Below are 15,799 nucleotides of genomic sequence, written 5' to 3' on the forward strand. Positions count from 1 at the left end.
CTTGCGATCCCAAACTTGTCTGCCCGCAGGTAGACGTACCTCATAGGTATGGTCGCTGAGTGTCGTATCAAGACTCAATTTCTGCACAAGTTTGTAATTAACAAAGTTATGCGAACTGCCAGGATCTAACAGAATGTGAATTTTATGGCCATTCACTTCTCCATAAACTCGGAGAAGATCATGCATGCCAAATACCTTAGAATTGAACAGACAATCAGAACAAGTACTAGGGCGAGAAAGTACAGTAATTGACGTACCTGTCAAAGACAACTGGTTAGCTGCCTTTGGCTTGGGTCCTGCGTTTGACTTGGTACCCTTTTGCTTTGGGCACTCATTACGCATGTGTCCTTTTTCTTCGCAGATAAAACAACGTCCTTCCTTCTTGAGCTTCAAAGCCCGAAGGAGTCGTTTCTTCTTCGCTGGTGTCGAACTTGTATTCTTCGAAGGTTGGTCCGAAGACTTGCCTTCAGTCGTGTTAGCCATAGGTGCGGAGAACTTTCTTTTATGCTTGTTCCCCTGCTCGGTAACGGGTTTTGACTTGGAAGAGACCATCGTATCATCATAGATACGAGCTGAATGAATGGCCTCGTCCAATGTTTTACATTTGTTATTTTTAACCTGTAATCGGTACGAGTCTGGTAAACCAGCTACGAAAAACCCCAAAAGAGTAGTGGGATCCATCTTTGTAGCTTTCATCTGCAAGTCACGGAACTTCTGGAGGTAGACCTCATAAGTGAGGTGCTGCGAGGTCATGGTCAAAGCTGAAAACCGGGCAACAACATCGTAGTCATCCTCTTTCTTGAGGAATTCTTTCTTGAAAATGTCTTCAAATTGTGCCCAAGTCGTTGGCTTTGGGTTCAGTTCCTTCCACCAAAGCAAAGCTTTGCCGGACAGGAAACCTGCTGCTAACTGTATCTTCTTTCCATCATAATATGGATGAAACTGAAAGTGAACTTGCCACTTGTGTAGCCAAGTGTCCACGATCTCCTTGGTTCTCTGCTTTTGCTCGCCCCCGAACGGTTCCGGAGTAATATTGGGACCTAAAGCAGAAGCCAAGGTATCCATTCCCGAGAAAGTAGAGAGGGTAGTGGTCAAGAGAGCGATGGAGTTCTGCAAAGCCTGCATTTGGGCTGCGATTTGTGCCTGACGTTCCGACGAAGAAGCTTCGAGAGCTACTTTGAACTCTTGGAAATCTGATTTTGACACAAACTCGTCAAAAAGATCGGCATCAGTGCCTTCCGTAGCCGGCAAGCCTTCGCCTTCCACGAGGGACTCCAACTCTGATTCTTGGGTCGACATCGTGAAGAGGATACGTGGAGAGAAAATTTGGTCTTTGCACAACAAAAGTGCGAGCGAACTTGAGAGCTTGAGAGCTTGAAAACTTGAGAACTTGAGAACTCGAGAGATGTGTGGCAAGAAGCCCACGTGAGGGGGTTTATAAAGGTTTCCCAAAAGCCAAAAAAAAAAAAACTCGAAAAGCTAGGCTTAGCTTTTGCTTTAGCTTTTGTGTTTTTGTTTTTTTTTTCGTGAATAAATATATATATATATATATATATTTTAATATATATATATATGGATATATATATTCTAAAGTCTTAAAAAAAATAAAAACCTTGGAAACCTTAGAGAGGGGAAGACTTTTAAACCTTTTTAAAAAAAATTTAAACTCCCCTAAAAAAAACAAAAAACGAAAGCAGTAAAAAACGTATGCTTTCCTTGCCTTGTTTTTTTTTCTCAACCTCCTGGATTGCTTGCTGCTGACGTGGTGTGCTGGCCATCGCTGCTAACGTCACTGCTGCCGGTGCCAGAATTAGCTGCCAGGTGTAGTTTCCGTCGCCAGCTTCGCCTGTGTGTCCTGCGTAGGTGTGGTCACCCGCCCACGTGCGCATGGGCACTGCCTGGGTTGGATGCGCAGGCCTGGCCTGGGCGCTGCCTGGCTGGAGCGCCTGCGTAGGCCTCGGCTGGCCTGGGCGCCTGCCCGCCTGGCCTAGGCGCCTACATGGGCTGGCTGCCTAGCCACGTAGGCCCATGCGCCCGCCTGCAAGACCGCCAACAGTACACTAGCGACTCCCGCCAGTGCACTAACCTGGCCGCCTGCAAGCAATCCAGCACGTCTCTCATGCGCTCTCTCTCTCATGCGCCAAAAAGCAACGAAAAGCAACGAAAATAACGTGCTTTTTCTCTTCTTTTTTCTGTTTTCTCTCCCTGCAAGTTATGCGACTGCACACAAGGCCTCTTCTTTGCAAAAGCAATCAACCCTATTCAACCTACCATCTCCCATCAACATGGGTTTCTTTGATGAAGAAAAAACACATACAAAACTGAAAACTGCAGTATGCACAGAAAAAACAGCAAGCTTTTTTTTCACATACCGTTCTTCGACCTCTTCTTCTCTACCTACCGACTTGCTCGTTCACGAGGTATGCCCTGATACCACTGTCAAATTCCCACGGATCCCCTCGTGATCGATCTTGGTTCGAAACTCGAATCCTGCAAACAAACGAACAACAAACAAGCAAGGGGGTGCAGGCCTGACTCACCTCCCAACCATGACAGCCGTGGGCAAGCCCACAGTCTTGGCTGTCCCCACCGAGCCACGAGCTGAGCTAACTAGGATGACGTACCGACCAATCTCCTCCTCGTGACGTCCCATACCGTCACGAAGCTGCCCTCGCGGGCCTCGAGATTGCTGCCGGCCTCGGCTGCATAAAGCAGGTGCACGTCTGCACTAGATCCAGGCTCCAAGACCATAGAGCTCTCACAAACTCGCGAGACTCTCTATAATACAATAACTAACCTTGGCCACCCTTTTATAGGCTCTTGACCGGTCATCGGGCGTCCACACTTGGCCGCCCGCCCGTCCATACTTGGGTGCCCGCTCATTAGTATATCCCTAACTCAGCTCGTCAATCAGCCTGCCTAGTTCCAAGCTTCCCCAAGCCTCGAAACTAGTCTTACATGCGTATAGCACACGGTAGATACCCACTGTGCACATGACAACATGACCGGTCTGAAAGACGAGTTCTATGGACTCAGACAGAACGGATCCCCAATGCTTCAGTTTTCCGGTAAGATTATAACTTTAGCACATCAGTTAGGGTTATCTGAGCATGCCAAGATGGAGCAATTCATTCGTGGATTGGACTCTAACATTCGGTTCACAGTTCATTACTTTGAACCAAGTACATATGACCGGGCTCTGACTCTCGCTCAGAATGAAGAAATGAAGATGAACGGAGGCAAGCCCAAGCAGTCATCTCAGTCCAGTACCAAACCCCAACAGGGGAAGGGTAATTCGTCTTCTAAAGACACTAAGAGAGACAACAGTCCTAGCTCTAGTTCAGGGGGTAAGGAATCCAAGCCTAAGAAGACCCCTAAGGAAAAGGATCAAGCAGGCATCACTGGAGGCTATCTTCCTCCAAAGGAGGAAAGACAGTATCAATCAGAAAACAGATGTTTTTTTTGTCATACCATTGGGCATGGTAAGAAGGATTGTCCAAAAAGACAAGCGGAGCAAGCCTCCAAAGAGCCTTCTGCCACAGTTGCCGCAGTATCCCCCGCTCCTCCAGACCTGCCTGCTACCACCAATGCGGTTCAGATCTTACCTTCTATGCATTCCATGCCATCCGTGGTACTTGATGCTAAGCAGGAGGGTGAGGCAACAACCCCACAGAAAAGCCTGATCCGAGCTTATGGCTCTGCCAAGGGCCGACAGTTCATAATCCTTTTTGACATGGGCAGTTCTGAGGATGCCATCTCTCCCCAGTTGGCTACCAACATGAGCTGTACCTTAGTGCCCTATCATTTGGAGGTAGACGGGTTTACACCTGGTCTCCGCACCCACATCTCTCAGGAGGTACAACAGTTTTCTTTTCAAGTTCAAAAGGCCTCATTGTTGGGGTAAAGGCACTATGCCCACCCTTATAGTGTGTACAAGCCCATAAGTTATAGCACATAGTGCACTTAGTACTTTTAAACATCAAATGCGATTGCCTGCATGCAAATCAATCCAATCGGCACACTCATTCCAGCGAGATTTCATTGTCTCTCCTCTTTTGGGATGTGACATGATCTTAGGAATCCAGTGGTTTCGTCAGTATGAACCTATTCCCAATTGGGGACAGGATACCTTTATTATCTCTAAAGGTTTTCCTGAGCCTGTCATGATTCGGGAAAATAGGAGCATTCTTGGCGTTCCTATGATTTCTCATCTCCAGGCCCGACGAGCTATATGCAAGGGAGCAGAAGGAGCATTAATTTATGCTCAGTCAGCTTCTATCTCATCAATAACCGCCGTCTCATCATCTTCAGTCTCTCAATTAGCAGATCTCCTTTCTCATTCAGACATTTTTAAGGATGATCTCCTACCCAGCATCCCACAGTTAGCAGAACCTCCTAGCAAGTTTCCCTCTTGTCTTTCCAAGACTTTCAAGGGCAAGCTAGAACAGCAGTCAGTTCTCAAACATTTGAAACATGTTCCTTATGGACACATTTTCACAGTCACCTTAAGTGGCTCCCGACGATGCCAAGTGCCCAGTGGAGTGCTCAGCACACTAGACAAAGTCAGCTCTTCCAACAGTTTGGAGGAATGATTAAGTACAATCCTGGTCAACATAACCCAGTAGTAGCAGATGTTCTTAGTAGAAAGACCAGCATCCCGACCAGTCAGGAGTCTACCATTCTCAACATCTCTGGAAAAGACTTAGAAGATCAGTATGTCGATTCCGCAGAGTTTGGTACTCAACCCAGTTTGGCCCTCAATTTTGAGCCTGGCCATCATTCGGTTCACAGAAAGGCATGTAAGTTTAGACGAGATGTCCACTTCAAGGAAGGGGATTGGGTCTATTTGCGTATCATGAAACAAAGATTGAAACAAGTGGGCAAACATTGTCCCAAGCTTTCAGTCCGTAGTTTTGGTCCTTTTCCAATAGTTAAGAAGTTAAGTGATATCTCCATGAAATTAAAGTTGCCTGCCAGTTGGACAATGCATGATGTTTTCCATGTTTCTTGGCTAAAACCATATGTTGGTCCAGAAGTGTTTGATGTTTCAGATGAACAGCAGCCAGACGTTGTAGACGAGGCAGAAGTTATTGAGCCTGAGCAGATCCTTCTTCATCAATGGAAGCATGGTTCCGGTCGACGGATTCGTCAGTTCTATCAGTTATTGGCGGACTACTTGGAAGCCATAAACCTGCCGCCAAGCTAATCAGGAGGGAATGTCACATGCACTCTGCACTCAGTGCATGGTGACAAGATGGCTCATCATCAGAAGTGCAACAGTTGTACAGTTTTAGAACCCAATAGGATGATAATTGTCGTACGCCATGACCCCATTGTACATCCTCAGTCCAGGATAAGTCAGGCACGAGCTACGTAGGTCATTCCTCAGCCTTAGTGGGTCAGTCAGTCAGTTAAGTCCCTTAACCCACTTGGAGAGAATCATTCATGCATGTAGAGTCAGTAGAAGCCTTACGGTTTGCATCAGAAAGCACTCTGCATCCTGCATAATATGCATTCATATGCCTGTGCATCATTTAGAACATCCCCAAAGCCTTAGGGAATTTACTGGGATTTATCTGGTATTTTTTTCATATTTATTAGTATTTATTTAGCATTATTTGCATTATTGGGCATTTATAAATATTAACTTTATTCGGCCTCTATTTAAGAAAGGCCCCTGTCTCAATGCAAACAATCTCTCATCTCAATCTTTCTATCAGCATTTGTCTTATGTTTGTTAATTAAGTCTTAATCATGTTAATAAAGCTATAAAAGCTTTACATTCAGCCTGCTCAGTGCTGCCTGTCGCATATCATTTCCAGCCAACACCATGGTCCATTATCCCCAACTTGATGCACTACAAATTACAATCTCAGATTGACGCAATTTTCTTTATCCAGCTGCTTTTAAATCCATGATTTTCGTCCATCCTTGTTCTAAACCCTAACTTCATATCTAGGCTTGGAAAGAGCAAGATTTCAGAAAATCGACTTCAACATAGTGATTTATTTCAAGGTTGATTTCCTTGGTAAGTTCAATAAGGTTTTTTTGGTTTTGCATGGGTATTCTTGATTGATTCTTATTTTCAGGTTTTGATAACAAATGCCCAATCATCTTAAACAATATTTGTTGTCTCATTCTTTTCTTAGAACCATATGTGATCACAAGGCTAGATTATTGCTGCTGCTCTTTTGAAGAGAGACACTTTCTACGCCCAAAAATATCATGACTTAGTTTTCGTTTCCTGCAATGATTGTTTGGGGGGCTTGTTTGGGGCTAGTTTCAGGTCTAGTTTAGGGGCCTTGTTTAGGGCTGGTTTATGGCTAAGGAAAGGCATATATGACAGGTATACATAGTACCAGTTGACTGGTAAACAAGGTCAGTGTGTGTGTGTGCGTGTTTGAGAGAGAGAGAGAGAGAGAGTTTTCATGCTTGATAGTTGTGTGTGTGTGTGTGTGTGTGTGTGTGTGTGTGAGAGAGAGAGAGAGAGAGAGAGAGAGAGAGAGAGAGAGTTTTTCCATTTAAAAGAAGCTTCATGCTTGCTGATGATGGAAATGTGTATATGTGTGTGTGTGTGTGTGTGTGTGAGAGAGAGAGAGAGAGATTTGGCTTTTTCTTCTTGCAGCTACATTCCATAAAAGATTTTACAATGGCTGGCGTTGGTGCCATGGCTCTTGATGGTTTTCCAGTTCCTTCATCCTCAACAAAGGTGATTGTGCTCCCATTCGAGTTCATGTAGTGATACCTCCGGCCCGCGGGGAGGAGGCACTAGACTCAGCGGTGGCCTTCTCGTTCCCTCTATGTGGACCTTGTGACCGGGAGTGGACTCTAGAGCTCACTCTCAGCACTGTGAAGACTCAGGCAGTTGAGTTTTCTCACCACATGAGCGATCTGGAGGTGACAGATGTGATAGGCTGACTTTGGGAGTTGGCTCATTTTTTCTTGGATCCCGGGAGTGTGGATACCTCAGGGATTCGGCATTTGGTCGTGCGCATAGTGGCAGACTTGGCACGCGGACTTGGCACGCAACCCTGGATATGTGAGTATACACGAGGTTTCTGTGTCAGAGCAGGAGGCAGTCGCCATGGGCCACAGCCACTGGCGCCTGATCCGGGATTCTTGCAGTACACCGGGTGGGCAGATTCGCAGCCGTTCGGATGGGGACTACTCTCCATCCAAGCCGCTTGCGAAGGCCCGCCGTACGGTTGAGACAGCATCCACCTCAGCAGGGCATCCATGAGGATCATCTCATGGAATGTACAGGGCCTTGGCGGAGCACACTTTATACGCTATCGAGGTTGCTTGAGGCAGGAGCTTCAGAGATGCCTGGTTGGTGGCAGCATTGACATTTTGATGATGCAGGAGCACCACTTGGGTGAGAGCAGGATCCGGAGATATGGTTCGGTGATGCCTGGTAGATGGGACACTTTTTGGTCTGCAGGGTTTGGTCCTTTGGGTGGACAGGGAGGAGTATGCATGGTTATTGCAGATGTATGGCGGCAGGCCATTGTGGATTGAGGGATCATTGTGCCTGGTAGAGCACAGTATGTCATTCTGAGGATGCATGATGAGCTATTGGGTGTGCTCAACATCTATGCGCCCAATCATGCTAGTGCCAGAGCAGAGTTCTGGACTCAGGTTACAGATGCATTGCCAGAGGCCGCACATTGGTGTGTTGGGAGAGACTTCAACATGCTTGAGGACCCGGCAGATAGGGTGGGAGACAGTCATGTTACAGTGCACGACACGGAGCTTGCAGCTTGGGACCGGTTTTGCATGTCACTGAGGATCACTGATGCATGGCAGCATGGGGCTTTCTCCCGGTCTCAGGACAGTCTTAGTTTCTCTCGGTCGGATCGCCGGCAGGGAGGGACTAATCTATCACGGATTGATCGCTTTTATGTGGGCGACTGGTTAGGGGAGCGAGGGGGCTCCGTCGGCATTCTCGTTGGCACCTCATTTTCAGATCATGCGCCAGTTATATTGACATTGGAGGAGGGGACACGGGAGCCCAGCTTGCAGTTGAGGATCCCAGAGAGGGTACTTGCAGATCCCAGTCTCGCTGAGGACATTGAGAGGATCTCGCATGATAGTCAGTGCTCTGACCAGGATGCAGCGGGCCAGTGTGCCCAGGGACTCATTGATCTTAGCTCTTTTCTACACGCTGCAGCTTTGACACGACTGGGAGAGATTCGCGAGCGGGAGCAACGGCTGAGACGCAGCCTTGCTTCGCTACAGCGCCTTCAGGAGCAGCAGCCTGCATGTGAGTGGGTGGCGTCCCAGCTGAGCCAGGCACGCCAGGAGGTTAGAGAGGTAGAGGAGCAGAGACATGAGTTTTACTATCGTCGTCATGCCTCTCAGTGGACGCAGCTTGGTGATAGAGTGACTGGGGAGTTTTTTGAGATCACTGGACCCCGTCATGCGCGAGCAGGAGTCCGCCAGCTTCGTAGACCGGATGGATCGGTAGCTACTGAGCTCGGGGAGATCAGAGCCATTGCCACTGCATTTTATAGTGACCTGCTTTCAGCGGAGCCAGCCACTGAGGATCGAGATGTTTGCAGACAGACTGTGTGGGCCCATGTGCAGAGGAGGGTCACAGACCATATGCGTACAGTTCTAGGTGCGCCTCTGTCAGAGATTGAGCTTACCGAGGCCTTGAGGGTCCTGCCGCGACATAGTTGCCCAGGGGAGGACGGACTGACGCCGGCCTTTTTTATGCGCTATTGGGACCTTTTGGGGCCAAGCCTGCGCAGGGGCTTTCAGCATGTTTTGGACACTGGGGTGATGCCGCAGAGCTTTTCAGAGGGCTTGATCTATCTTATCCCCAAGGGGGAGGGAGTATCAGATGACATTCGGCATTGGAGGCCTATTACGATCCTCAATACTGTCTACAAGGTCTTAGCAAAGGCCTTGAGTTTGAGGATCCAGCCCTTCCTGGGGGAGTTGATTCATGCTACTCAGACAGGATTTGTCAAGGAGCGCAATATCCTTGACAACATCTTTACTTTCTGGGAGGCGACGGCCCGAGCTAGATTTCTTGGCGAGGACTTGGTCGTGATGCTTCTCGATTTTGAGAAGGCATACGATAGAGTTGATTGGGGATTCTTAGAGGGCACTATGCTTCGCCTGGGCTTTGAGCCAGGATGGATCAGAGGGGTGGCAGCTCTATATTCCACAGCTCGCAGCCAGGTGCTGATTGCAGGAGGACGGGGGCCAAGTTTTGAGCTGACCAGATCAGTCCGTCAGGGGTGTCCTCTCGCCCCTTTCCTTTTTCTCTTCTTTGCGGAGGCTATGAGTATGTATTTGACGGCAGAGGAGGTTGGTTTGAGAGGACTTCAGCTCCCAGTCCGGGGGGAGGATTTGCTTGATGCTGAGTTTGCAGACGACACGGGCTTATTTTTGCATGGCCAAGAGGCCAATCTTATTCGGGCTGAGCAGTCGCTCCAGGTTTTTAGTGCAGCTTCGGGAGCATTGATCAATTGGCGCAAGACAGTGGCCTTTTGGATCAGTAGTGCTCCCACTCCGGCATGGAGCCCGGACCCCGGTTTTAGATGGATTCCTCCAGGCACAGCAGTGCGGTATTTGGGATGCCAGATTGACCTCGATTTGTCACCTGAGCAGCAGATTGCCCCGCTTCTTCTGAGCATTCGGAAGAAGCTATTGTATTGGAGTACAGCTCGACTATCCTTGGCTGGGAGGGTGGTGGTGGCAAATCAGGTGCTGTTAGTGACCATGTGGTACATTACGTCTTGCTAGATTTTCTCGAGCTCTTGCATCAGCCAGGTACAGAGGCTGATCAGGAACTTTCTGTGGTCTGGGCGGGACGGTCAGCCAGCTCGGACAAAGGTTGCATGGGCAGTTATTACACTTCCGCTGGCTCAGGGCGGTTTGGGCATTATAGATCCAGTCGATCAGAGTAGAGCCTTATTGGGGAAGCTTATTGTTCGGGGGTTGCTTCCAAGCGCTGAGCCTTGGAAAGAGCTCCTCTTGCAGCGACTGCAAGCTCGGGCGCCCCCAGCAGGGGGTACTTGGGCACCAGAGATTCGCTGGATCTTCATAGAGATGAGGAGGACAGGCCTCAGTAGAGGATGGGAGGACAGATTTGCTTTGAGTATCCTGAGAGCTTGGGAGCTGCTGAGACCGGGGCTCTCTCAGCGGCCTCCTTCTTGTGTTGAGGAGCGGGCCAGGCAGCCGCTCATCTGGAGCCCAGCGGTTCGCACGGAGCAGGGTCATATGCTGGGTTCTCGGCCTCGTCTAGCCTGGGGACCTTTAGCGGCATGCCCAGCTCGTAGTTTTGGAGACTGGCAGGCTTTCTGCAGTCTACCAGAGGAGATCCAGATGGAGAGGCTGAGTCACTTCAGAGGGGGGTTGATTATGAGGGATGATATACAGGAGGCACTCACAGAGGAGTGGTTCACGCCTCTCGAGCCAGTGGCCCCACGGTGGATGGGAGCCTTTACACAGTTGGAGATCCTGATTGCTATCAGAGCTAGCACTGAGGATGGCAGATGCCTCTACTATGAGATTCAGGATGAGGGCAGACTCCAGAGAGTGGAGGTGGAGTCGCCTTTGGTTGCAGAGTGCACCTTTCAGAGGATTCGGGTAGTGGCTGCCGCTTCTCGGAAGTGGCATATTGACCCCGACCCTGCTGATGTGCTCCCGGATTGGTGCATATGGGCATATGCAACGCGCCCCTTGGCCCGGCTACAGTGGGACCCCGGGGAGTACGAGTGGCATGATCCTTATGTATCCCTTGAGGCCACAGAGATCACCTATTTCCAGTATACTGTTCGGCTGGGACGGCATATTTTGACGGCGAGGAGGACGGTTTCTCCAGCGGCAGCGGGGCATTGGCGATTGTTGCAGGGACTCTCACAGGAGTTCCTGGAGGATTTCTGGGCTCGGCTCTGGGCTAGTCGGCAGGCCCGCAGGATCTCGGCTTTTCAGTGGCTGGTCGCCCACAGGGGCTCAGCAGTTGGCACTTGGCTTGTTTACAGCGGTCTTCCGGCTGCCTGCGTCCGATGCGGCCACCCTATGGAGACACAGAGACATTGCCTTTGGGACTGCCCTCAGGCACACCAGATTTGGCTGCGGATGCTGCGTATTCTGGCCCCCCTCTCTCCAGAGGGCATGTTTACGTGGGGTGCCGCTGCTTGGTCGACTTCGTCAGGGCCTGCTATGGGCTATGAGATGGAGCAAGGCAGTCAGGCCATCAGATTTATTAGGGGCCAGCCTCGCCTGGTTCCGGCACCGGATTTCTCGTCCGCCAGCTGGACACAGGAGAGGGATTTACGATGGGAGCTCCTCAGCAGCCTCACCATCTGGTTCACCTGGAGGGCCCGGTGCTTTACGGCCTTTGAGGGGAGATTGGAGCCACCAGCTGTACGGGGGATTTGGCAGGAGTTGATCCACACCCTGCGAGGACAGTACGACCGCATCCGGGGAGACTCGGATGAGGCGATCTTACGGCGCCAGGCCTTTCACACCACTTGGCGCTGTGGCCCTTTCTACACCTTACACACGGGATCCCCCCGTTGGCACTACAGGCCACCTGTTTGGCTCTTCCCCCCCCCTATTGTATGATTTAGCCGCTCAGTTCTTTGTACTGATGCTTGTATTTTGCAGCACCTAGGGAGAGTCTCCCGGGCTGCCATGATGTATTCGCTGCTCTTATCTCTCTTAGGAGCAGGAGAGATCTTTTGTAGCCCTACGGGCGTTTTTATATAACTAATGAAAGGATCTTTTCTCGGAAAAAAAAAACAAAGGTGATTGTGCTATATCCACAAGGTTGTAACTATTTACATTGTGGTTAGCATGTTGAGTTGTTCAATGATAGTTTGTGATGGTATTGCAGCTTAAACAACGAACCTTGTTTGAGTCTTTTCGAAAGGAGAAGAGACAAGAAAGGGATTCTAGAGAGAAGGCATCTGAGTCAAGTCATGGTAGAGATTTTAGGCTCTTCGAGTATCAGCGACGAGGACCATGAGTTGGATGTTGACATGGAGGACTTCAATAAAGTGCTTCAAGACGATATGGAGCTTTTCGGTATGTCATTTGAAAACACACCCTTGAGTAATACCGAAACACAGGGATCAAATAATGATAAAAAAAAGAAGCTTCGAAAGTTTAGGGTAGAGTGGCTGCATAAGTTCTGTTTCCTGAAACTTGTGGTGATTGAAGATAAGGAGTTTATGAAATGCTTGTGGTGTGAGAAGTATAAACAGAAGGGACCATGGGGGAAAGGAAAAGGGTGCAAAACAATTCAAATGAGTGCCATAAGGAAACACAAAAAATCTCCGAAGCATAGGTTTGCCACATTGAAGGTACTTCATGAGGGTGGGATTCAAGTCCAAGAACACATGAAAGCCTTGGGAAGCAAGACTCAAAAAAGAGTCATAACTTGCATGAAGTTGATGTACTTTGTTGCAAAAGAAGACCTTGCATGCAAGAAGTTCAAGAAGCTTTGTGACTTAGCATATGCCCTAGATGTGCAAACAATGCCTGTCAAGAATGATTATTCTTCATACACTAATGTTATGGCTGGAAAAGATTTTGCTGCATGTATCTCAGAGCATATAGAAACTATGCAGCTGGGTGACGTGAAGCAAAGTCCATTTTACTCATTGATGGTTTTGATGAGACCACAGATAGGGCAATGGAGAAGCATTTAATAATTTATGTTTCCTTTCTGACTTGTGCTGGCTTGGGTATGGTCAAAACACAATTTGGCAGGCTTGTTGTTGTGGCAGATGGATCAACTCAAACAAAATTTGATGCGCTTAAGAAAGCTCTATGTGAAATGGGGCTTGATCCACAACGCATGGTAGGTATTGCCACTGATGGTGATAGTTCTATGCTTGGTTGCCATGATGGTTTAGTTGCAAAGTTAAGGAGAGAGATCCCCCATTTGGTCAGTACACATTGTATCGCACACAGGGAAGTCTTGGCTATACTGGATGCAACAAAATCTTTTCCCTGTTTGTCACACATAGATAAAGTTGCTAATAAGATTTATTCTTGGATTCATGGTTCTAGCTTGCGGCATGAAGGTTTTAAAAATCTGTTGAAGGAGATGAATCTCCAGATCCTTGAGGTTTTGCAAATTCATGAGGTAAGGTGGCTCTCACGAGAAAGTGTGATGGAGCGCTTGGTGTCTTTAATGCCTGCCATTCTTTGTTTTTGGAAAGAAGAAGCCACTGCGTGGTGTAATAAACTTCGTATTTGTAAAGTGTTGTTTGTTATTCACCTACTTGCTGATGTTCTACACGACTTGAATATGCTTAATAAGCATTTTCAAGAAGAGGATGTAGACATCGCCTCAATAAGTGCGTACATTGAGGTCACTTTATCTTCTTTGAGACGTAAGTTCTCGGAAGAAAATTTTGGAAAAGATACAAAGTACTTAAAGAAGTTTATGTGTGATACTGAAGATGGTACTTGGCATTATGTAAATGAATCTGGTGTGGAGTATACACACAGCTTGTTGTTTGAGGTTATTCCAGGTAAGGACAAAGAAGGCAAGTCTTTGGATAATGGGGGTAAAGATGTAGAGAGTTGCAAGCAGCTTGCAAGGAGTTTTGTGCAGAAGGTGATTGATTGTGTTAATGAGCGTTTTCCGGATGTATACCTCTTGAATGCTACCAAGATGTTCTCTCCACAGTTTTATCCTAAGGACGCCAAACAAGCACTCCAAGTCTACAATGGAGAGGTCAAAGAAGGTAAACGAATGGTTGAATAGGCTCTTGAAAAAGGTTGGAGGTCATGTTGTGGATGCACAGGGATGCAATGACGACCTTTTATCGTTTACCGATACGCTATACTATGCATGCGATACTATGAACATGAGAGATGCATGGCAGTTGTTTGCTTCAAATGTCAATTGGCAGCGCTCTTATCCGAATCTATTGAAGTTATGGCAATTGATTCTTGTTTTGCCCGTGTCATCTGTGTCTTGTGAACGAGGCTTTTCAAAACAAAATGCAATTAAAACATCTACGTGTCAATGCTTGAAAGTGGACACATTAGACATGCTCATGCGTATCTCACTTGTTGGTCCAAAGTATGATGCAATTGATTGGGTGTCAGTCTACAAGATTTGGGAGCTCAAAAAATGCTGAAAAGCAACAGATGCTTAGTTTTTGCATATGATCAGCTTGATAGCAGCTTGTTGAGTAGTATGATGCTCTTGATGCATAATTGGTTGTGTAAATGATGGTCTTGGCAACAGTTTTTGGTAGCAGTTTGTGTACTCCGTGTAGAGATTGACATCTGTCAAGCAAGGCTTTTGCCGTGTATGGTTGCTTCTTGTATGAGATGGTTAAGCCGTGAGATGTTTAGCCCGTGAGATGGTTAACCTATGAGATGGCTTATCCCATGAGATGGTTTAGCACACGTGAGATGCTAAACTGATGAGATGGTTAAGCCGTGAGATGCTTAACCCGTGAGATGGTTAAGCCATGAGATGGCTAAGCCGTGAAAGTGTAGGTTTATAACCCATGAGATAGTAGGTTTTAACCTATGAGTTAGCAGGGTTACCCTGATATTTTTTTAAATGATATTATGGGTAAACAAGGGCATGATTTAGATATTTGGACAAAGATGCAGGAGTGTGTAGCTCCATCCTAATGATTAGAGCAGACGCCATAAAATAGCAGACTGCTATTTCATGGGGAAAATCCATCGCCAAGAGTGAAACATTTTATGCACATATACATGTTCGGCTACCTTTGGTTGAATGATCCTCATGTGGCTATGCTTTTACTTATCGACATGTCAATCAGCATGTGTAAATGTCGAAAGTATGTATAATAGTTTGTGGTTTTTTCACTTGTTATACAGGGCTTCATGTTTTGCAAGTACAGCCAGATTTCAGCCTATAGTGCAGCCCCATCTCAGCCCACAGTGCAGCTGATTTTGAGCCAAAAGATAGCCAATCAGTTTGCCTATCTTCAGCCCACAATCCAGCCCTTTCTCACCTTGAATGCAATCCGACAAGTTCTCCTATTTTCAGCCCAAAGTGTAGCCCACAGTACAGCCAATCTCAGCCCGAAAGAAAGCCCACAAGTTGGTCTAGTTTCAGCCCACTGTTCAGCCCTTTCTCAGCCTGAATTCAGCCCAATGTCCAGCCCCTAGTGCAGCTGATTTCAGCCCCTAGTGTAGCTGATTTTAGCTCATTAGACATATCAATTGTATGTGAGATATATGCACTTCAGAGATGTTGAAGGATCAAATGAGAGTTTATATGACTAACCTTGTGTATCATGTTCTTGAAAGAAATCTTTTGCAGATGTGCTACTGTTAGCATCTCCATTCTGTGGCAATGCAAATTTGTTGTATATGTGAGATATATGTACTTCAGAGATGTTGAAGGATCAAATGAGAGTTTATATGACTAACCTTGTGTATCATGTTCTTGAAAGAAATCTTTTGCCGATGTGCTACTGTTAGCATCTCCATTCTGTGGCAATGCAAATTTGTTGTATATACAGATGTGATGGTAGAAATTTGCTACCAACACATTGTCCTTTCTTTTAATTTTGGGCTCATGTTTGCAGAATTTCTTTCCAAGAGCTGATGTTACTTACTATTGTCAGTGCGTCAGACTAATTTGCTAGCTTCTTTTTGGAAGATGGTGACAATTCGGGAGCACAAGTTTGCCTTTTTTGTAAAGGTAAGGGGAGCTTGAACACATGTGTGTCCATGTTTTTTATTATTCCCAAAATACTTGAGTCCGTTTGCTATCATATGACTATATCTTCTTGAATTTATTGGAGCTTTACACAAATTCTTATATCTATGA

The 15,799-nt window shown here is 47.2% G+C and overlaps 1 protein-coding gene and 1 pseudogene across 1 annotated transcript in view; one reads left to right on the forward strand and one right to left on the reverse strand.

The window, feature by feature from the left end:
• Nucleotides 1-15,799, reverse strand: part of LOC147629567 (uncharacterized) — a 51,567-nt gene that overhangs the window by 15,273 nt on the left and 20,495 nt on the right. The gene's annotated exons all lie outside the window — the stretch shown is intronic.
• On the forward strand, nt 11,978-14,117 carry LOC147629568 (uncharacterized; annotated as a pseudogene).

The sequence above is a fragment of the Cibotium barometz genome, chromosome 17 (genome assembly GCF_041138505.1).
Source record: "Cibotium barometz isolate CiBa-2024 chromosome 17, ASM4113850v1, whole genome shotgun sequence".
Lineage (NCBI taxonomy): Eukaryota > Viridiplantae > Streptophyta > Polypodiopsida > Cyatheales > Cibotiaceae > Cibotium > Cibotium barometz.